This window comes from Arachis hypogaea, chromosome 17, assembly GCF_003086295.3.
Source record: "Arachis hypogaea cultivar Tifrunner chromosome 17, arahy.Tifrunner.gnm2.J5K5, whole genome shotgun sequence".
Taxonomy (NCBI): Eukaryota; Viridiplantae; Streptophyta; class Magnoliopsida; order Fabales; family Fabaceae; genus Arachis; species Arachis hypogaea.
In genome coordinates, this window is record NC_092052.1 from 105,669,054 (window position 1) to 105,692,134 (window position 23,081).

General features: G+C 38.3%; 2 non-coding genes across 2 annotated transcripts; both read right to left on the bottom strand.

The window, feature by feature from the left end:
* Window positions 1-4,214: 4,214 nt before the first annotated feature.
* On the bottom strand, window positions 4,215-4,318 carry LOC112768220 (small nucleolar RNA R71). Its single transcript, XR_003185657.1, has one exon. It is a non-coding gene; the product is annotated as a small nucleolar RNA R71 (small nucleolar RNA).
* Window positions 4,319-17,929: 13,611 nt separating this feature from the next.
* LOC112768309 (small nucleolar RNA R71) lies at window positions 17,930-18,037 on the bottom strand. The gene has a single exon (XR_003185744.1). It is a non-coding gene; the product is annotated as a small nucleolar RNA R71 (small nucleolar RNA).
* Window positions 18,038-23,081: the final 5,044 nt, after the last annotated feature.

The window sequence follows — 23,081 nt, forward strand, 5'->3', positions numbered from 1 at the left end:
CACCATAGCCCTTTCCTCTGCCTGTGCGTATGCACAGGTCTGTACGTCCACGCAGAATAATCATTTTTACAGGGTTGTGTGAGCGCACAAGGCTGTGCGTGCGCACATATCAGAAAATCCTGAAATTCTGCAACTTAGCATAATTTCAATTTTTCTACACCAACTTTGAATGTTCATAACTTCCTCTACAAAATTCCAAATTTCACAAACTTTATATCGATTAAAAGGATTTTCAAAGATCTTTAATTCTAGATTAGTTTCATTAGATTTTGAAAAAATCAAGGCAAAAGTTATGATCAGACAAAGTTCACCAAAAACCCACTTTTACCGAGAATCTCAAAACCTCAACATTACCAATATTTCATACCAAAACCAACCAAAACCACTTAAAAATCCTAATTTCTATCATCACCTACCCTTTATAGCATATTATACCATTTCCAACCGCCAAACCTCAATTATATGATACCAAAGTCAATCCTCCACCAACACTTTCCTCAATCCTAATTCAATCATTATCCAATATCAAAATCAACCCCATTTCATCCCAATTTCAATCTCTCACACCATCCTTACCAATTTCAACATCATAAGTTCATCAACATATTCCAAAATCATCAACTCATCATAATTTACATCATGTATCAACAATCTTAACACTCACCTTCATTATACCAACAACATCACTAATCACCATCAATTACCAACCACACCAATAACAATAAATCACATATCCAACGTCAAACATCATAATCCCTCAATACCATCCATCATTATCAAATTCACATATTTCTTATCAACTTTCATAATCATTAAATACCAATGATGAGCGGATAATTTATACGCTTTTTGGCATTGTTTTTAGGTAGTTTTTAGTATGATTTAGTTAGTTTTTATTACGTTTTTATTAGTTTCTATGCAAAATTTACATTTCTGGAATTTACTATGAGTTTGTGTATTTTTCTATAATTTCAGGTATTTTCTGACAGAAATTGAGAGACCTGAGCAAAAATCTGATTCAGAGGCTGAAAAAGGACTGCAGATGCTGTTGGATTCTGACCTCCCTGCACTCGAAATGGATTTTCTGGAGCTACAGAAACCCAATTGGTGCGCTCTCAATTGCGTTGGGAAGTAGACATCCTGGGCTTTCCAGAAATATATAATAGACCACACTTTGCCCGTGTTTTGACGATGCAAACAGGCGTTTAAACGCCAACTTCCTGCCATATTCTGGCGTTAAACGCCAAAACTGAGTTACAAGCTGGAGTTAAACGCCCAAACTGGCACCAAAGCTGGCGTTTAACTCCAAGAAGAGTCTCTACATGTGAAAGCTTCAATGCTCAGCCCAAGCACACACCAAGTGGGTCCCAAAAGTGGATTTCTGCACTATCTGCACTTAGTTACTTATTTTCTGTAACCCTAGCTACTAGTTTAGTATAAAAACTACTTTTAGAGACTTATTTTATCATCTTTGGATGTTTAGTCTTTTATACCATCTTATGTTACGTTTGGAGGCTGGCCATTCGGCCATGCCTGGACCTTCATTACTTATGTATTTTCTACGGTGGAGTTTCTACACCCCATAGATTAAGGTATGGAGTTCTGTTGTTCTTCATGAATTAATGCAAAGTACTATTGTTTTCCTATTCAATTCAAGCTTATTCTTATTCCAAGATATTCACTCGCACTTCAGCCTGATGAATGTGATGATCCGTGACACTCATCATCATTCTCACCTATGAACGCGTTCCTGACAACCACTTCCGTTCTATCTGCAATAGCTTGAGTGTGTATCTCTTAGCCTCCATTCTGAAAGATCGGAGTCTTCGTGGTATAAGCTAGAATCAATTGGCAGCATTCTTGAGATCCAAAAAGTCTAAACCTTGTCTGTGGTATTCCGAGTAGGATCTAGGATGGGATGACTGTGACGAGCTTCAAACTCGCGAGTGTTGGGCGTAGTGACAGACGCAAAAGGATCAATGGATCCTACTCCAACATGAGTGACAACCGACAGATGATTAGCCGTACAGTGACAGCGCATTTGGACCATTTTCACTGAGAGGACGGACGGTAGCCATTGACAACGGTGATCCCCCAACATACAGCTTGCCATGAAAAGGAGTATGAATGATTGGATGAAGGCAATAGGAAAGCAGAGATTCAGAAGGAACAAAGCATCTTCATACACTTATCTAAAATCCTACCAATGAATTACATAAGTATTTCTATCTTTATTTTCTGTTTTAATTATATTTTAATTATCAAAACCTCAAAACCATTTGAATTCTCTTGACTGAGATTTACAAGGATGACCATAGCTTGCTTCAAGCCGACAATCTCCGTGGAATCGACCCTTACTCACGTAAGGTTTATTACTTGGACGACCCAGTGCACTTGCTGGTTAGTTGTGCGGAGTTGTGAAAAGAAATTGAGATTATGATTGTGCGTACCAAGTTTTTTGCGCCGTTGAGATCACAATTTCATGCACCAAGTTTTTGGCGCCGTTGCTGGGGAAACAAACAATCCCCGCGCAACCAAGTTTTTGTCGCCGTTGCCGGGGATTGTTCGAGTTTGGACAACTGACGGTTCATCTTGTTGCTCAGATTAGGTAATTTTATTTTACTTTTGAGCTTTTTGTTTTTATTATTTTAATTTTCGAAAAATTTTCAAAAAAAAATTATTCTATGACTTCAGAATTTTTAAGAATGAATTCTAGAGTTTCATGATGATCTGTTGAAGTTTGGCAGGTTGTGAAGCCATGTCTAATCTTTTGGACCGAGGTTTCAACTTATAATCACAAGAGCTTGTTGATTTCTATCAAACTTGTTGAATGTAATGATATGCTAAAGCTTGGCTGGCCATTGGCCATGTCTAGTGTTTTGGACCGAAGCTTTCACTAAAAGCTTGGCTGGCTAGTAAGCCATGTCTAATTCCTGGACCGAAGTTTTAGACTAACATTGCATGATTCCTGGAATTCTTGCTAAAAATTTTGAAATCCTTACTTTTCTTTTTCCATAATAATTTTTGAAAAATACAAAATTTTTTTTCTAAAATCATAAAAACCAAAAATTCTATGTTTCTTGTTTGAGTCTTATGTCAAATTTTAAGTTTGGTGTCAATTGCATCTTTTTAATTTTCCTTTAATTTTCGAAAATTCATGCATTGAGTTTTGTTCTTCATAATCTTCAAGTTGTTCTTCATGATTTTCCTTATTTGATCTTTGCATTTTCTTGTTTTGTGTCTTTTCTTGTTTTTCATATGCATTTTCAATTTGTTAGTGTCTAAACATTGAAAATTTCTAAGTTTGGTGTCTTGCATGTGTGTCTTTTCTAAAAAAATTTTCAAAAATAAGTTCTTGGTGTTCATCTTGACATTCAAAGTGTTCTTGGTGTTCATCATTGACATTCAAAGTGTTCTTGCATGCATCACGTGTTTTGATCTTAAATTCTCATATTTTGCATCATTTTTATGTTTTTCTCTTTCTCTCATCTCTCTATTTATTTCTTTATCTACTAACACTCCTCTTCCACTCAAAATTCGAACCCCTTCTTCTTCTCTGTGTTCGAATTTTTCTCTTCTCCGTCTTCTATTCTTCTCTTCTTCTACTCACATAAAGGAATCTCTATACTATGACATAGAGGATTCCTCTTCTTTTCTGTTCTCTTCTTTTTCATATGAGCAGGAACAGGGATAAAGACATTCTTATTGAAGCTGATCCTGATCCTGAAAGGACTCTTAAGAGGAAACTAAGAGAAGCTAAAGCACAACCCTCTGGAGAGGACCTGATAGAAATTTTCGAAAAAGAAGGAGACATGGCCGAACCCAATAACAATGGTGGAGATGCAAGGAAGATGCTTGGTGACTTTATTGCACCCTCTTCTAACTTCTATGGAAGAAGCATCTCAATTCTTTCCATTGGAACAAACAACTTTGAGCTTAAGCCTCAATTAGTTTCTCTAATGCAACAGAATTGCAAGTTTCATAGACTTCCATTAGAAGATCCTCATCAGTTCTTAGCTGAATTCTTGCAAATCTGTGACACTGTCAAGACCAATGGAGTTGATCCCGAGGTCTACAGGCTTATGCTTTTCCCTTTTACTGTAAGAGACAGAGCTAGAACATGGTTGGATTCACAACCTAAGGAAAGCCTGAACTCTTGGAAAAAGCTGGTCAGTGCTTTCCTGGCCAAATTCTTTCCACCTCAAAAGATAAGCAAGCTTAGAGTGGAAATCCAAACCTTCAGACAGAAGGAAGGTGAGTCCCTCTATGAAGCTTGGGAAAGATATAAGCAATTGATCAAAAGGTGTCATACTGACATGCTTCCAGAATGGAGCATCATATGTATATTCTATGATGGTCTGTCTGAGTTGTCAAAAATGTCATTGGACCATTCTGCAGGAGGATCTCTTCATCTGAAAACCCCTGCAGAAGCTCAGAAACTCATTGAAATGGTTGCAAATAACCAGTTCATGTATACCTCTGAGAGGAGTCCTGTGAATAATGGGACACCTCAGAAGAAGAGAGTTCTTGAAATTGATACTCTGAATGCCATATTGGCTCAGAACAAAATATTGACTCAGCAAGTCAATATGATTTCTCAGAGTCTGAATAAATTGCAAGCTGCATCCAACAGTACTAAAGAAGCATCTTCTAAAGAAGAAGCTTATGATCCTGAGAACCCTGCAATGGTAGAGGTGAATTACATGGGAGAATCCTATGGAAACACCTATAATCCTTCATGGAGAAATCATCTAAATTTCTCATGGAAGGACCAACAGAAGCCTCAACAAGGCTTCAATAATAATGGTGGAAGAAATAGGTTTAGCAATAGCAAGCCTTTTCCATCATCTTCTCAGCAACAGACAGAGAATTCTGAACAGAGCCATTCTGGCCTAGCAACCATAGTCTCTGATCTATCCAAGACCACACTGAATTTCATGAATGAAACAAGGTCCTCCATTAGAAATTTGGAGGCACAGGTGGGTTAGTTGAGTAAGAAGATTACTGAAACTCCTCCTAGTACAGAAGAAAATTCCAAGAGAGAGTGCAAGGCCATAACCATGACCAACATGGCCGAACCTGGAGAGAGTGAGGTGGACGTGAGTTCCAGTGAGAAAAGCCTCATGGGACGTCCTCTGGACAGAAAGGAGTTTTTCTTTGAGGAACCAAAGGAATCTGAGGCTCATACAGAGACCATAGAGATTCTATTGAACTTTCTTCAGCCATTCATAAGCTCTGATGAATATTCTTCCTCTGAAGAGGATGAAGACATCACTGAAGAGCAAGTTGCTAAGTATCTAGGAGAAGTCATGAAGCTGAATGCCAAGTTATTTGGTAATGAGACTTGGAAAGATGAACCCCCTTATTCACCAATGAACTGAATGCATTAATGAGGCAGACATTCCCTCAGAAGAAACTGGATCCCGAAAAATTCTTCATACCTTGTACCATAGGCACCATGACCTTTAAGAAGGCTCTATGTGACCTGGGGTCAGGGATAAACCTCAACCACTCTCTGTAATGGAGAAACTGGGAATCTTTGAGGAACAAGCTACAAGAATCTCACTAAAGATGGCAGACAAACCAATGAAACATGCTTATGGACTAGTAGAGGACGTGCTAGTGAAGGTTGAAGGCCTTTACATCCCTGCTGATTTCATAATCCTAGACACTGGGAAGGATGAGGATGAATCCATCATTCTTGGCAGACCTTTCCTAGCCACAGCAAAAGCTGTGATTGATGTTGACAGAGGAGAGTTGGTCCTTAAGTTGAATGAAGACTACCTTGTATTCAAGACTCAAGGTTCTCCTTTTGTAACCATGGAGAGGAAGCATGAAAAGCTTTTCTCAATACAGAGTCAAACAGAACTCCCACATTCAAACTCTAAGTTTGGTGTTGGGAGGCCACAACCAAACTCTAAGTTTGGTGTTGAGAGGCCCAACCTTGCTCTGATTATCTGTGAGGCTCCATGAGAGCTCACTGTCAAGCTATTGACATTAAAGAAGCGCTTATTGGGAGGCAACCCAATGTTATTTAATTATATCTATTTATTTTCCATTGTTATTTTATATTTTCTGTAGGTTGATGATCATGTGAAGTCACAAAAACAACTGAAAAATAAAAAGCAGAATGAAAAACAACATTAAAAATAGCACACCCTGGAGGATAAGCTTACTGGCGTTTAACGCCAGAAAGAAGCATCAAGCTGGCGTTAAATGCCAGAAACAGGCTACAGTCTGGCGTTAAACGCTAGAAACAGGCTACAACTTGGCATTTAACGCCAGAAACAAGCAGCAGTCTGGCGTTAAACGCTAGGATTGCACTCTAAGGGCATTTACACGCCTAAATGGAGCAGGGATGATAAGTCCTTGATCCCTCAAGATCTGTGGACCCCACAGGATCCCCACCTACCCCACCCCTCTTTCTCTCTCTCCCACCTTTTCATAACACTCTTTCCCAAATACCCTTCACCAATCACCCTCATTACCCTTGCCCATCACCTCTTCACCAATCACATCCATCCACTCTTCCCCAAAAACCCCACCTACCTCCAAATTCAAAATTCTTTCCCTTCCATACCTAACCCTAATACACAAAACCTAACCCTCCCTCCACCCCTATATAAACCCCTCTCCACTCCTTCATTTTCACACATTACAACCACAACTTCTACCCCTTGACCGAACCACTTATCTCCCTCCATCTCCTATATTTTATTCTTCTTATACTATTTTCTTTCTTCTTTTGTTTGAGGACGAGAAAACCTTTTAAGTTTGGTGTGGTAAAAGCATTGCTTTTTATTTTTCCAAAACCATTAATGGCACCTAAGGCCAGAGAAACCTCAAGAAAGAGGAAAGGGAAGGCAATTGCTTCCACCTCTGAGTCATGGGAGATGGAGAGATTCATCTCAATGGTCCACAAAGACCACTTCTATGAAGTTGTGGCCAAGAAGAAGGTGATCCCTGAGGTCCCTTTCAAGCTCAAAAGGAGTGAGTATCCGGAGATCCGACATGAGATTAGAAGAAGAGGATGGGAAGTTCTCTCCAATCCTATTCAACAAGTCGGAATCTTAATAGTTCAAGAGATCTATGCAAACGCATGGATCACTAGAAACCATGATCAAAGTATGAACCCGAATCCAAAGAATTGGCTTACAATGGTTTGGGGGAAATACTTAGATTTCAGTCCGGAAAGTGTAAGGTTGGCGTTCAACTTGCCAATGATGCAAGAAAATGCACGCCCCTACACTAGAAGGGTCAACTTTGAGCAAAGGTTGGACCAAGTCCTCATGGACATATGTGTGGAAGGAGCTCAATGGAAAATTGACTCAAGAGGCAAGCCGGTTCAATTGAGAAGGCATGACCTTAAGCCTGTGGCTAGAGGATGGTTGGAGTTCATCCAACGCTCTATCATTCCTACTAGCAACCGATCCGAAGTAACTGTGGATCGGGCCATCATGATCCAAAGTATCATGATTGGGGAGGAAGTGAAAGTTCATGAGATTATACCTCAAGAACTCTACAAGGTGGCTGACAAGTCCTCTATTTTGGCAAGGTTAGCCTTTCCTCACCTCATTTGTCACCTCTGCAATTTGGCTGGGATTGTCATAGAGGGAGACATCCTCATTGAAGAGGACAAGCCCATCACTAAAAAGAGGATGGAGCAAACAAGAGAGCCCACTCATGAACCTCAACAAGAGCATGAGGAAATTCCTCATCATGAAATCCCTGAGATGCCTCAAGGGATTTACTTTTCTCCACAAAACTATTGGGAGCAAATTAACACCTCCCTAGGAGAATTAAGTTCTAACATGGGACAACTAAGGGTGGAGCACCAAGAGCATTCCATCCTCCTCCATGAAATTAGAGAAGATCAAAGAGCCATGAGGGAGGAGCAACAAAGGCAAGGAAGAGACATTGAGGAGCTAAAGCATTCCATTGGATCTTCAAGAGGAAGAACTAGCCGCCATCACTAAGGTGGACCCGTTCTTTAATCTCCTTGCTCTTATTTTTCTATTTTTCGAACATTTTGCTTTATGTTTTATTTATGTTTGTGTCTTATTACATGATCACTAGTGTCTAAGTGTCTATGTCTTAAAGCTATGAATGTCCTATGAATCTTTCACCTTTCTTAAATGAAAATATTTTAATTACAAAAGAACAAGAAGTACATGAATTTCAAATTCATCCTTGAGATTAGCTTAATTATTATGATGTGGTGACAATACTTTTTGTTTTCTGAATGAATGCTTGAATAGTGCATATTTTTGATAGTGAAGTTTATGAATGTTAAAATTGTCGGCTCTTGAAAGAATAATGAAAAAGAGAAATGTTATTGATAATCTGAAAAATCATAAAATTAATTCTTGAAGCAAGAAAAAGCAATGAAAACAAGGCTTGCGAAAAAAATGGCGAAAATAAAAGAAAAAAAAGAAAGAAAAAGAAAAAGCAAGCAGAAAAAGCCAAGAGCTCTTTAAAACAAAAGGCAAGAGCAAAAAGCCAGTAACCCTTTAAACTAAAAGGCAAGGGTAAAAAGGATCCAAGGCTTTGATCATTAATGGATAGGAGGGCCTAAAGGAATAAAATCCTGGCTTAAGCGGCTAAACCAAGCTGTCCCTAACCATGTGCTTGTGGCGTGAAGGTGTCAAGTGAAAAGCTTGAGACTGAGCGGTTAAAGTTGTGATCCAAAGCAAAAAGAGTGTGCTTAAGAACCCTGGACACCTCTAATTGGGGACTCTAGCAAAGCTGAGTCATAATCTGAAAAGGTTCACCCAGTTATGTGTCTGTGGCATTTATGTATCTGGTGGTAATATTGGAAAACAAAATGCTTAGGGCCACGACCAAGACTCATAAAGTAGTTATGTTCAAGAATCAACATACTGAACTAGGAGAATCAATAACACTATCTAAATTCTGAGTTCCTATAGATGCCAATCATTCTGAACTTCAAAGGATAAAGTGAGATGCCAAAACTGTTCAGAGGTAAAAAGCTACTAGTCCCGCTCATCTAATTGGAGCTAAGTTTCATTGATATTTTGGAATTTATAGTATATTATCTTCTTTTTATCCTATTTGATTTTCAGTTGCTCGGGGACAAGCAAAAATTTAAGTTTGGTGTTGTGATGAACGGATAATTTATACGCCTTTTGGCATTGTTTTTAGGTAGTTTTTAGTATGATTTAGTTAGTTTTTATTATGTTTTTATTATTTTCTATACAAAATTCACATTTCTGGAATTTACTATGAGTTTGTGTATTTTTCTGTTATTTTAGGTATTTTCTGGCAGAAATTGAGGGACCTGAGCAAAAATCTGATTCAGAGGCTGAAAAAGGACTGCAGATGCTGTTGGATTCTGACCTCCCTGCACTCGAAATAGATTTTCTGAAGCTATAGAAACCCAATTGGCTCGCTCTCAATTTCGTTGGGAAGTAGACATCCTGGGCTTTCCAGCAATATATAATAGTCCATACTTTGCCTGAGTTTTGACGACGCAAATAGGCATTTAAACGCAAACTTCCTGCCCTATTCTGGCGTTAAATGCCAAAACTGAGTTACAAACTGGAGTTAAACGCCCAAAATGGCACCAAAGCTGGCGTTTAACCCCAAGAAGAGTCTCTACACATGAAAACTTCAATGCTCAGCCCAAGCACACACCAAGTGGGTCCCGGAAGTGGATTTCTGCACTATCTGCACTTAGTTACTTATTTTCTGTAACCCTAGCTACTAGTTTAGTATAAAAACTACTTTTAGAGAGTTATTTTATCATCTTTGGACATTTAGTCTTTTAGAACATCTTATGTTACGTTTGGAGGCTGGCCATTCGGCCATGCCTGGACCTTCATTACTTATGTATTTTCTACGGTAGAGTTTCTACACCCCATAGATTAAGGTGTGGAGTTCTGATGTTCTTCATGAATTAATGCAAAGTACTATTGTTTCCCTATTCAATTCAAGCTTATTCTTATTCCAAGATACTCACTCGCACTTCAACCTGATGAATGTGATGATCTGTGACACTCATAATCATTCTCACCTATGAACGCGTTTCTGACAACAACTTCCGTTCTATCTGCAATAGCTTGAGTGTGTATCTCTTAGCCTCCATTCCAAAAGATCGAAGTCTTCGTGGTATAAGCTAGAATCAATTGGCAGCATTCTTGAGATCCGGAAAGTCTAAACCTTGTCTGTGGTATTCCGAGTAGGATCTGGGATGGGATGACTGTGACGAGCTTCAAACTCGCGAGTGTTGGGCGTAGTGACAGATGCAAAAGGATCAATGGATCCTATTCCAACATGAGTGAGAACCGATAGATGATTAGCCGTGCGGTGACAGTGCATTTGGACCATTTTCACTGAGAGGACAGACGGTAGCCATTGACAACGGTGATCCCCCAACATACAGCTTGCCAAGGAAATGAGTATGAATGATTGGATGAAGGCAATAGGAAAGTAGAGATTCAAAAGGAACAAAGCATCTTCATACACTTATCTGAAATCCTACCAATGAATTACATAAGTATTTCTATCTTTATTTTCTGTTTTAATTATATTTTAATTATCAAAACCTCAAAACCATTTGAATTCGCCTGACTGAGATTTACAAGGATGACCATAGCTTGCTTCAAGCTGACAATCTCTGTGGGATCGACCCTTACTCACGTAAGGTTTATTACTTGGACGACCCAGTGCACTTGCTGGTTAGTTGTGCGTAGTTGTGAAAAGGAATTGAGATTACGATTGTGCGTACCAAGTTTTTGGCACCGTTGAGATCACAATTTCGTGCACCAACCAACAACCTCATCAAATCATATAATCAATATTACTAGTATTTGAATTTGTTTCACACAACACCACCACTTCATTTATCAATCCTCATTAACAACACCAATCATCAACACTCAATAACACCAACAATTCCCAATAATCATCATCAACCACAATAATCCCATACAACCTACAATTTTCATCCATTCACATATAAATATTCATACACCAACAATATTCAATCCTATGTTAGGGTCAACTAGCCTATGTGTCCATGAACATTACATATTACATAAAGGAAACCGAAACCATACCTTGGCCGATTCCCAAACGCACCAAACACCAAAACAAAGCCAACAACCTTGATCCAAAGCCTCAACCAACTTCAACCAACACCAAAGCTCAAACTAACAACACATATATTCACCAATATCAAAACTTAAGATACCCAAAATAACTAAACACAAGGGTTTAGTGAAATCTTACCTTACCAAACGTGAGTAGGGGTAAAATCCAACTATTATCCGCTACTAGAGATCACCTAAACAACCAAAATCATAAAATCTACTCAAAAACCAAACATGAAATCGCGCAGAATCTTAGGGCAGAGAACTAGGGAGTGAGCTTTGAGTTCTTACCAGAAAAACTTAGATAGAAGGGAAGAGCTCGTCGAGAGCTTCGCGTGGCCGTAAACAACTCGTCAATCGGAGCTCCGTAGCTCAAGTTATGGCTTCCGGAAGTGGAGGATAAATAGTGCTCCCATGGCTTCTCTTCTCTCTTCTCTCATAACCGAACTCTCTCTCTCTCTCTTTAATGAAAATGAGCTGAAAGCTCATTAAAGGAGACTTACATAAGTTGGGCTTGGGCCCAACTTAGGCCCGGTCCAAGCCGTTAGCGTTTTTAGCCCGTTCGGCCCAACTTTGGGCCAAACCTTTAATACCAACGCCCGGTTTTCCATTCCTAATATTTTTCTAAGGTTTTCAACTGTTTTTCACTTTTTCTCGCACAGTACCGGGTAGACTTGAACCGGTTCAACCGGTTTAACTGTCGGTTCGCGGCTTTTCACGATTTTTTGCAGAAAAACATTTTTTAACTCGGAAAGACCTACTGAGTCCAAAAATCATATTTAAATCCCAAAATTCTCATTCTAACTTTCCAAAACTTAATTTGGGCATTTAAATTATTTTATTCGTGAAAAATCCGATTCTTACATCCTCCCTTCCTTAAAAATATTTTCGCCCTCGAAAATCTGAGTTACACGCTTAGGGTCATTGAAGAAAAGGAAGAAGTGGTTGAAGATCTAGGAGATGCAAAACCACCATGGAAGTCTCAACAACCTCCGGAGCATATCAAGATTGAAGAATATGAAAGGGTTGATCAAGAGATGGATTCAATCATCAAGGATTTCTTAACAATAATTGAATCCTCTCCCATGGGACGCGAAATTGAAGCAATTGAAGACAACTCAACACCAAATGATGTTGGTAATCTCATTGAAGACTCTTCCATTGAATGTGAAGTTGATATGGAAGTAGATTTCATACAACCTCCCAAGTTTGATTTGATTGATGATGAGGAGGAATTGGAAGAAGTCAACAAGCATGAAGAAAATGAAAGAAGTAGTCAAGGGGTGGAAATACACAAAGAAGAGAAAAAGGGAATAGACCTTGCATTGTTTAAGTGTGGGGAGGTCACCGCCGTTGCCGTTGGTGGATTTGGTGAACACTTTTCAGACATTATCACTTAGTTTATCTTATTTTGCTTCATTTTGCACTATTTTGAGATTATTGTATATATTTGCTTTTGTGGATACTTTTGTTTTGGTTGTTGCACACTTTTATTGTATATATTGCATTTTAGCATTGTGGTTGTGATTTGGAAAATGTTTTGGATTGGTGAAAACTTAGTTAAACCCTTTGTGCATAAAAGAAATTGTTTTGATTAGAAAAGAAGGTAAACTAAGGAATTTTAAAATGTATCAAGCACAACATTGCACTTAGGATAGGCTTAGTCAAAATGATAGAATTTCCAAGAAATTTATCTATAGGGCACCACCCCAATTGATTGGAAAATTTTTGTGGAATTTTCTTGAATTCATACTTTTGTGGATCATGTTTTTGAGCTAAGAACACAAGCTTGTGAGTTTTGAGCCTATTGGTGTGGTTACACCTTATAACCACTTATTTTTCCTTCTTGTGTGAAATTGTTCTCTTCCTATGATTGTGATCCTCGAATTGTTTAATTCTATATGTCCAATTATTCCTTGATTTCATGCAATTATATGATTGAGACCATTAATTCATTAGCTCACTTACCTAAATAGCCTACCTTTTACTCTCCATTGTTAACCAATTTTGAGCCTATGCTTAACCCAGTTGTTCTTTATTTTAGCACATTACAAGCCTTAAGCAGAAAACAATAAAATCCCTTATTTGGATCTTTGATTAGCTTAGGCTAGTGAGAGTATTTTATATTCAAATTTGGGGAGATTGGGAACATTGATTGGGATAAAAGGGTATTTTGTATTTATATTTGGGAATTGGGTACATACTCATGTATTGATTGATTAAATATATAAACCTTATGCATTGATGCTCTTGTATGTAGCTTGAAAGAAAAAAAGGACAAAAAAGAAAAAAAATATATATATATATAGAGAGAGAGAGAGAAAGAAAGAAATAAAAAAAAGGAGGACAAAATGCCCCAAAGTGGAGCTCAATAAAGATCAATGCATATGTGTTTGACTATGTAAAAAGTGAGAAGGATGGGTAGTTAGGTTAGTACTTAATTGTATAGGTCATTATATAGGTTAGGTGGGAAGGTCTAGACTAATCAAAGATTCAAATTCTAGTCCACTTATCCATATATGATCCTACCTTGACCCTAGCCCCATTACAACCTTATGGAAAAGACCTCATGATAATTGTATGTATGTATTGAATGATTGTTGATTGTTAGTTGAAGAACAAATCTTGAAAAGCATGATTAGGAGAGAATTGAGTGAATCAACCCCTAAACACTTGAGTGAATAGAGCGGATACACATTGATGAGCGGATAATTTATACGCTTTTTGACATTGTTTTTAGTATGTTTTTAGTAGAATCTAGTTACTTTTAGGGATGTTTTCATTAGTTTTTATGTTAAATTCACATTTCTGGACTTTACTATGAGTTTGTGTGTTTTTCTGTGATTTCAGGTATTTTCTGGCTGAAATTGAGGGACTTGAGCAAAAATCAGATTCAGAGGTTGAAGAAGGACTGCTGATGCTGTTGGATTCTGACCTCCCTGCACTCAAAATGGATTTTCTGGAGCTACAGAACTCAAAATGGCGCGCTTCCAATTGCATTGGAAAGTAGACATCCAGGGCTTTCCAGAAATATATAATAATCCATATTTTGCTCAAGTTTAGACGATGCAAACTGGCGTTTAATGCCAGCTCTCTGCCCAATTCTGGCGTCCAGCGCCAGAAACAAGCTGCAAAGTGGAGTTCAACGCCCAAACTGGCACAAAAGCTGGCGTTCAACTCCAAGAAGGACCTCTACACGTACAAACTCAGCCCAAGCACACACCAAGTGGGCCCCGAAAGTGGATTTATGCATCAATTACTTACTTCTGTAAACCCTAGTAGCTAGTTTATTATAAATAGGACATTTTACTATTGTATTTGATATCTTTGGTCTCAGTTTTAATCCATTGTTCATCTTAGGAGACTATTGATATCTTTGGTCTCAGTTTTAATCCATTGTTCATCTTAGGAGACTATTGATCACGTTTTGGGGGCTGGCTTCTCGGCCATGCCTGGACCTTTCACTTATGTATTTTCAACGGTAGAGTTTCTACACTCCAAAGATTAAGGTGTGGAGCTCTGCTGTTCCTCAAAGATTAATGCAAAGTACTACTGTTTTCTATTCAATTCAACTTATTTCGCTTCTAAGATATTCATTCACACTTCAACCTGAATGTGATGAACGTGACAATCATCATCATTCCCTATGAACGCGTGCCTGACAACCACTTCCGTTCTACATTAGATTGAATGAGTATCTCTTAGATCTCTTAATCAGAATCTTTATGGTGTGAGCTAGAATGATGGCAGCATTCAAGAGAATCCGGAAAGTCTAAACCTTGTCTGTGGTATTCCGACTAGGATTCAATGATTGAATGACTATGACGAGCTTCAAACTCGCAAGTGCTGGGCGTTAGTGACAGACGCAAAAGGAGGGTGAATCCTATTCCAGCATGATCGAGAACCGACAGATGAATAGCCGTGCCGTGACAGGGTGCGTTGACCATTTTCACTGAGAGGAGGGGATGTAGCCACTAACAACGGTGATGCCCTTGCATAAAGCCAGCCATGGAAAGGAGTAAGACTGATTGAATGAAGATAGCAGGAAAGCAGAGATTCAGAGGAACAAACGCATCACTATACGCTTATCTGAAATTCTCACCTATGATTTACATAAGTATTTCTATCCCTCTTTTATTATTTATTTTCGAAAACCCCATTACTATTTTATATCCGCCTGACTGAGATTTATAAGGTGACCATAGCTTGCTTCATACCAACAATCTCCGTGGGATTCGACCCTTACTCACGTAAGGTATTACTTGGACGACCCAGTGCACTTGCTGGTTAGTTGTGCGAAGTTGTGAACCATGGTATTGGCATCATGTTTTTGGCGCCATCACCAGGGAAAGAAAGAGCAATGAATTTTACATAATCAAAGTGTAATCACAATTTCTGCGCACCAAGTTTTTGGCGCCGTTGCTGGGATTGTTCGAGTTTGGACAACTGACGGTTCATCTTGTTGCTCAGATTGGGTAACTTTCTTTTCGTTTTCTTTTCAAAAATTTTTCAAAAATCTTTCAAAAAACTTTTCCTTTGTTTTCGAAAAAAAAAATTTTAAAATAAAAATGTTTTCAAAAATAAATTATTATATGGCTTCAAAACTTTCAAGAATAAATTCTAGAGTTTCATGGTAACATGTTGAATCCTATCTGGCTGAAAAGCCATACCCAAACTCCTTTGGGATTGGTCTTCAACTAATCACCTCAATAGATGTAAATCCATTCTAAAGCTTGAATGGCTATTAAGCCATGTCTGACCCTTTGATTGGAGCTTTAGACTAAAGAGCACAAGATTCCTGGAATTCATATTAAAGATTTTGAAATCCTTATTTTTGTTTTTCAAATAATTTTTGAAAAAAAAAATACAAAAAAATTAGAAAATCATAAAAATCAAAAATATTTTTTGTGTTCTTGTTTGAGTCTTGAGTCATGTTATAAGTTTGGTGTCAATTGCATGTGCATCTTGCCTTTTTCGAAAAAAATCATGCATTTATAGTGTTCTTCATGATCTTCAAGTTGTTCTTGGTAAGTCTTCTTGTTTGATCTTTGCATTTGCATGTTTTGTGTCTTTTCTTGTTTTTCATATGCATTCTTGAATTCTTAGTGTCTAAGCATTAAAGAATTCTAAGTTTGGTGTCTTGCATGTTTTTTTGCATTAAAAAAAAATCTTTTCAAAAATATGTTCTTGATGTTCATCATGATTTTCATAGTGTTCTTGGTGTTCATCTTGACATTCATAGCATTCTTGCATGCATTCATTGTTTTGATCTAAAAAATTCATGCATTGCATAATTTTCATGTTTTTCTCTCTCATCATAAAAATTCAAAAAATCAAAAAAAAAAAATATCTTTCCCTTTTTCTCTCATCAAATTCGAAAATGAGATTTGACTTTTTCAAAAATTTTAAAAATCCAGTTGTTTTTATGAGTCAAATCAAATTTTCAATTTAAAAAAAAAAATTCTTATCTTTTTCAAAATCTTTTTCAAAAATCAAATCTTTTTTCAATTCTCTTAGTTATTTTCGAAAATTTCAAAAATATTTTTCAAAAATTTTTTCTTAATTTTATCTCATAATTTTCAAAAATAACATCATCAATTAATGTTTTGATTCAAAAATTTCAAGTTTGTTACTTACTTGTTAAGAAAGATTCAAACTTTAAGTTCTAGAATCATATCTTGTGATTTCTTGTGAATCAAGTCATTAATTGTGATTTTTAAAAAAATCAAATCTTTTTCAAAAACTAATTTCAATCATATCTTTTCAAAAATATCTTCTTATCTTACCTTTTTCAAAAATTTGATTTCAAAATATCTTTTCTAACTTCCTAACTTCTTATCTTTTTAAAATTTGTTTCAACTAACTAACTAACTTTTTGTTTGTTTCTTATCTTTTTCAAAACCACCTAACTAACTCTCTCTCTATCTCAAATTTTCGAAAATATCTTCCCCCTTTTTCAAAATTTCTTTTTAATTAACTAATTATTATAATTTTTTATTTTTATTTTCGAAAATTTCTAACCTTTTTCAAAAACTATTTTCGAAAATCACTAACTCTTTTTCAAAAAAATTATTTTCGAAAATTCTCCTCCTCTCTCATCTTATTCTATTTATTTATTCATCTACTAACATCTCTTCCTCACATCACTCACCAAATTCGAACCCCCTCTTCTATCTGTGTTCGAATTTTTTCTTCTTCTTCTCTTCTTCTACTAACAATAAGGAACCTCTTTACTGTGACATAGAGGATTCCTCTTATTTTCTTGTTCTGTTCTCTTTCTTATGAGTAGGAACAAAGAAAAAGACATTCTTGTTGAAGCTGATCCAGAACCTGAAAGGACTCTGAAGAGGAAACTAAGAGAAGCTAAATTACAACAATCCAGAGACAACCTTATTGATAATTTCGAACAAGTAAAGGAGATGGCAGCCGAACCCAACAACAATAATGCAAGGAGAATGCTTGGTGACTTTACTGCACCTAATTCCAATTTACATGGAAGAAGCATCTCCATCCCTACCATTGGAGCAAACAATTTTGAGCTGAAACGTCAGCTAGTTTCTCTGATGCAACAGAACTGCAAGTTTCATGGACTTCCATCTAAAGATCCTTTTCAGTTCTTAACTGAATTCTTGTAGATCTGTGATACTGTTAAGACTAATGGAGTAGATCCTGAAGTCTACAGGCTCATGCTTTTCCCTTTTGCTGTAAGAGACAGAGCTAGAGTGTGGTTGGATTCTCAACCCAAAGACAGCCTGAACTCTTGGGATAAGCTGGTCACGGCTTTCTTAGCCAAGTTCTTTCCTCGTCAAAAGCTGAGCAAGCTTAGAGTGGATGTTCAGACCTTCAGACAGAAGGAAGGTGAATCCCTCTATGAAGCTTGGGAAAGATACAAGCAGCTGACCAAAAAGTGTCCTTCTGACATGCTTTCAGAATGGACCATCCTAGATATATTCTATGATGGTTTATCTGAGCTATCAAAGATGTCATTGGATACCTTTGTAGGTAGATCCATTCACCTAAAGAAAACACCTGCAGAAGCTCAAGAACTCATTGACATGGTTGCTAATAACCAGTTCATGTACACTTCTGAGAGGAATCCTGTGAATAATGGGACGCCTATGAAGAAGGGAGTTCTTGAGATTGATACTCTGAATGCCATATTGGCTCAGAACAAAATATTGACTCAGCAAGTCAATATGATTTCTCAGAGTCTGAATGGAATGCAAGCTGCATCCAACAGTACTCAAGAGGCATCTTTTGAAGAAGAAGCTTATGATCCTGAGAACCCTGCAATAGCAGAGGTGAATTACTTAGGTGAACCTTATGGAAACACCTATAACTCATCATGGAGAAATTATCCAAATTTCTCATGGAAGGATCAAAAGCCTCAACAAGGCTTTAATAATGGTGGAAGAAACAAGTTTAGCAATAGCAAGCCTTTTCCATCATCCACTCAGCAACAAACAGAGAATTCTGAGCAGAATCCATCTAGCTTAGCAAATTTAGTCTCTGATCTATCCAAGGCCACTGTAAGTTTCATGAATGAAATAAGGTCTTCCATTAGAAATTTGGAAGCACAAGTGGGCCAGCTGAGTAAAAGGATCACTGAAATCCCTCCTAGTACTCTCCCAAGCAATACAGAAGAAAATCCAAAAGGAGAGTGCAAGGCCATTGACATAACCAAAATGGCCGAACCTAAGGAGGGAGAGGAGGACGTGAATCCCAAGGAGGAAGACCTCCTGGGACGTCTAGTGATCAATAAGGAGCTTCCCTCTGAGGAACGAAAGGAATCTGAGACTCATCTAGAGACCATAGAGATTCCATTGAACCTCCTTATGCCATTCATGAGCTCTGATGAGTATTCCTCTTCTGAAGAGAATGAGGATGTTACTGAAGAGCAAACTGCCAAGTTTCTTGGTGCAATCATGAAGCTGAATGCCAAATTATTTGGTATTGAAACTTGGGAACATGAACATCCCTTGTTCACCAATGAACTAAGTGATCTGGATCAACTGACATTGCCTCAGAAGAGACAGGATCCTGGAAAGTTCATAATACCTTGTACCATAGGCACCATGATCTTTAAGGCTCTGTGCGATCTTGGTTCAGGAATAAACCTCATGCCCCTCTCTGTAATAGAGAAACTGGGAATCTATGGGGTGCAAGCTGCTAAAATCTCATTAGAGATGGCAGATAATTCAAGAAAACAGGCTTATGGACAAGTAGAGGACGTGTTAGTAAAGGTTGAAGGCCTTTACATCCCTGCTGATTTCATAGTCTTAGATACTGGAAAGGAAGAGGATGAATCCATCATCCTAGGAAGACCTTTCCTGGCCACAGTAAGAGCAATGATTGATGTGGACAGAGGAGAATTGATCCTTCAATTAAATAAGGACAACCTTGTGTTTACAACTCAAGGATCTCTCTCTGCATCCATGGAGAGGAAGCAGAAAAAGCTTCTCTCAAAGCAGAGTCAAACAAAGCCTCCACAGTCAAACTCTAAGTTTGGTGTTGGGAGGCCACAGCCAAACTCTAAGTTTGGTGTTGAATTCCCATATCCAAACTCTAAGTTTGGTGTTGGAGAGTCTCAACAATGCTCTGAACATCTGTGAGGCTCCATGAGAGCCCACTGTCAAGCTATTGACATTAAAGAAGCGCTTGTTGGGAGGCAACCCAATTTTTATTTATCTAACTATATTTTTCTTAGTTATATGTCTTTATAGGTTCATGATCATGTGGAGTCACAAAATAAATATAAAAATTGAAAATGGAATAAAAAACAGCAGAAGAAAAATCACACCCTGGAGGAAGCATCTGCCTGGCGTTCAACGCCAGAACAGAGCATGGTTCTGGCGCTGAACACCCAAAATGGGCAGCATCTGGGCGCTGAACGCCAGAATTGCACCCTGGAGAAGAGCTGGCGCTGAACGCCCAGAACAAGCATGGTTCTGGCGTTCAACGCCAGAAATGGGCAACAAATGGGCGTTGAACGCCCAAAATAGGCACCAACCTGGCGCTGAACACCCATAATTGTGTGCAAAGGCATTTTACATGCCTAATTTGGTGCAAGGTTGTAAATCCTTGAACACCTCAGGATCTGTGGACACCACAGGATCATCTCAGAATCTGTGGACCCCACAGGATCACCTCAGGATCTGTGGACCCACAGGATCCCCACCTACCTCCACTCACTTCTTCTCACCCCTCACCACTCTCTTTCACAAAATCCCATAAACACTCTTCCCCAAAACCCTTCAGCAATCACCTCAATCTCTCTTCCCCATCACCTCTTCACCACTCACATCCATCCACTCTTCCCCATAAACCTACCTCATAAACTCCACCTACCTTCAAAATTCAAAATCAATTTCCCACCCAAACCCACCCTAAATGGCCGAACCTTTACCCCCTCCCATCCCTATATATAACCCTCCATTCTTCCTCATTTTCACACAACACAACCCTCTCTTCTCTTCTTGGCCGAAACACAACCCCCTCTCCCTCTCCTCCATTTCTTCTTCTTCTTCATCTATTCTTTCTCCTCTTGCTCGAGGGTGAGCAAAATTCTAAGTTTGGTGTGGTAAAAGCATAAGCTTTTTGTTTTTCCATTACCATTGATGGCACCTAAGACCGGAGAATCCTCTAGAAAAGGGAAAGGGAAGACAAAAGCTTCCACCTCGGAGTCATGGGAGATGGAAAGGTTCATCTCCAAAGCCCATCAAGACCACTTCTATGATGTTGTGGCCAAAAAGAAGGTGATCCCTGAGGTCCCTTTAAAACTCAAAAGAAATGAGTATCCGGAGATCCGACATGAAATTCAAAGAAGAGGTTGGGAAGTTCTAACAAATCCCATCCAACAAGTCGGCATCCTAATGGTTCAAGAGTTCTATGCCAATGCATGGATCACCAAGAACCATGATCAAAGTAAGAACTCGGATCCAAAGAACTATGTTACAATGGTTCGGGGGAAATACTTGGATTTTAGTCCGGAAAATGTGAGGTTGGCATTTAACTTGCCTATGATGCAAGGAGATGAACGCCCCTACACTAGAAAGGTCAACTTTAATCAAAGGTTGGACCAAGTCCTCATGGACATATGTGTGGAAGGAGCTCAATGGAAGATTGACTCCAAAGGCAAGCCGGTTCAACTAAGAAAATTGGACCTCAAGCCTGTGGCTAGAGGATGGTTGGAATTCATCCAATGCTCCATCATCCCCACTAGCAACCGATCTGAAGTTACTGTGGATCGGGCCATCATGATTCATAGCATCATGATTGGAGAGGAAATAGAAGTTCATGAAGTCATCTCTAATGAACTCTACAAAATAGCCGAAAAGTCATCCCCCATGGCAAGGCTAGCTTTTCCTCATCTTATTTGCCATCTATGTTACTCAGCTGGAGCTTTCATAGAAGGAGACATTCCCATCAAGGAAGAGAAGCCCATCACTAAGAAAAAGATGGAGCAAGCAAGAGAGCCCATTCATGGAGCTCAAGAGGCGCAAGAAGCTCATCACCATGAGATCCCGGAAATGCCTCAAATGCATTTTCCTCCACAAAACTATTGGGAGAAAATCAACACCTCCCTAGAAGAATTAAGTTCCAAGATGGGACAACTAAGGGTGGAACATCAAGAGCACTCCATCATCCTCCATGAAATAAGAGAAGATCAAAAAGCAATGAGGGAGGAGCAACAAAGACAAGGAAGAGACATAGAAGAGCTCAAAAGGACATCATTGGTTCCTCAAGAAGGAAACGCCACCATCACTAAGGTGGATTCATTCCTTGTTCTTATTTCTTCTATTTTTCGTTTTCTATGTTATGTGCTTATCTATGTTTGTGTCTTCATTACATGATCATTAGTAGTTAGTAACTTTGTCTTAAAGTTATGAATGTCCTATGAATCCATCACCTCTCTTAAATGAAAAATGTTTTAATTCAAAAGAACAAGAAGTACATGAGTTTCGAATTTATCCTTGAACTTAGCTTAATTATATTGATGTGGTGACAATGCTTCTTGTTTTTTGAATGTATGCTTGAACACTGCATATGTCTTTTGAAGTTGTTGTTTAAGAATGTTAAATATGTTGGCTCTTGAAAGAATGATGACTAGGAGACATGTTATTTGATAATCTGAAAAATCATAAAAATGATTTTTGAAGCAAGAAAAAGCAGCAAAGAACAAAGCTTGCAGAAAAAAAAAGGCGAAAAAAAATAGAAAGAAAAAAAAAAAGAAAAAGCAAGCAGAAAAAGCCAAAAGCTCTTAAAACCAAGAGGCAAGAGCAAAAAGCCAATAACCCTTAAAACCAAAAGGCAAGGGAAATAAAAAGGATCCCAAGGCTTTGAGCATCAGTGGACAGGAGGGCCTAAAGGAATAAAATCCTGGTCTAAGCGGCTAAACCAAGCTGTCCCTAACCATGTGCTTGTGGCGTGTAGGTGTCAAGTGAAAACTTGAGACTGAGCGGTTAAAGTCAAGGTCCAAAGCAAAAGAAGAGTGTGCTTAAGAACCCTGGACACCTCTAATTGGGGACTTTAGCAAAGCTGAGTCACAATCTGAAAAGGTTCACCCAATTATGTGTCTGTGGCATTTATGTATCCGGTGGTAATACTGGAAAACAAAGTGCTTAGGGCCACGGCCAAGACTCATAAAGAAGCTGTGTTCAAGAATCATCATACTGAACTAGGAGAATCAATAACACTATCTGAACTCTGAGTTCCTATAGATGCCAATCATTCTGAACCTCAATGGATAAAGTGAGATGCCAAAACTATTCAAGAGGCAAAAAGCTATAAGTCCCGCTCATTTGATTGGAGCTATGTTTCATTGATAGTTTGGAATTTATAGTATATTATCTTCTTTTTATCCTATTTGATTTTCAGTTGCTTGGGGACAAGCAACAATTTAAGTTTGGTGTTGTGATGAGCGGATAATTTATACGCTTTTTGACATTGTTTTTAGTATGTTTTTAGTAG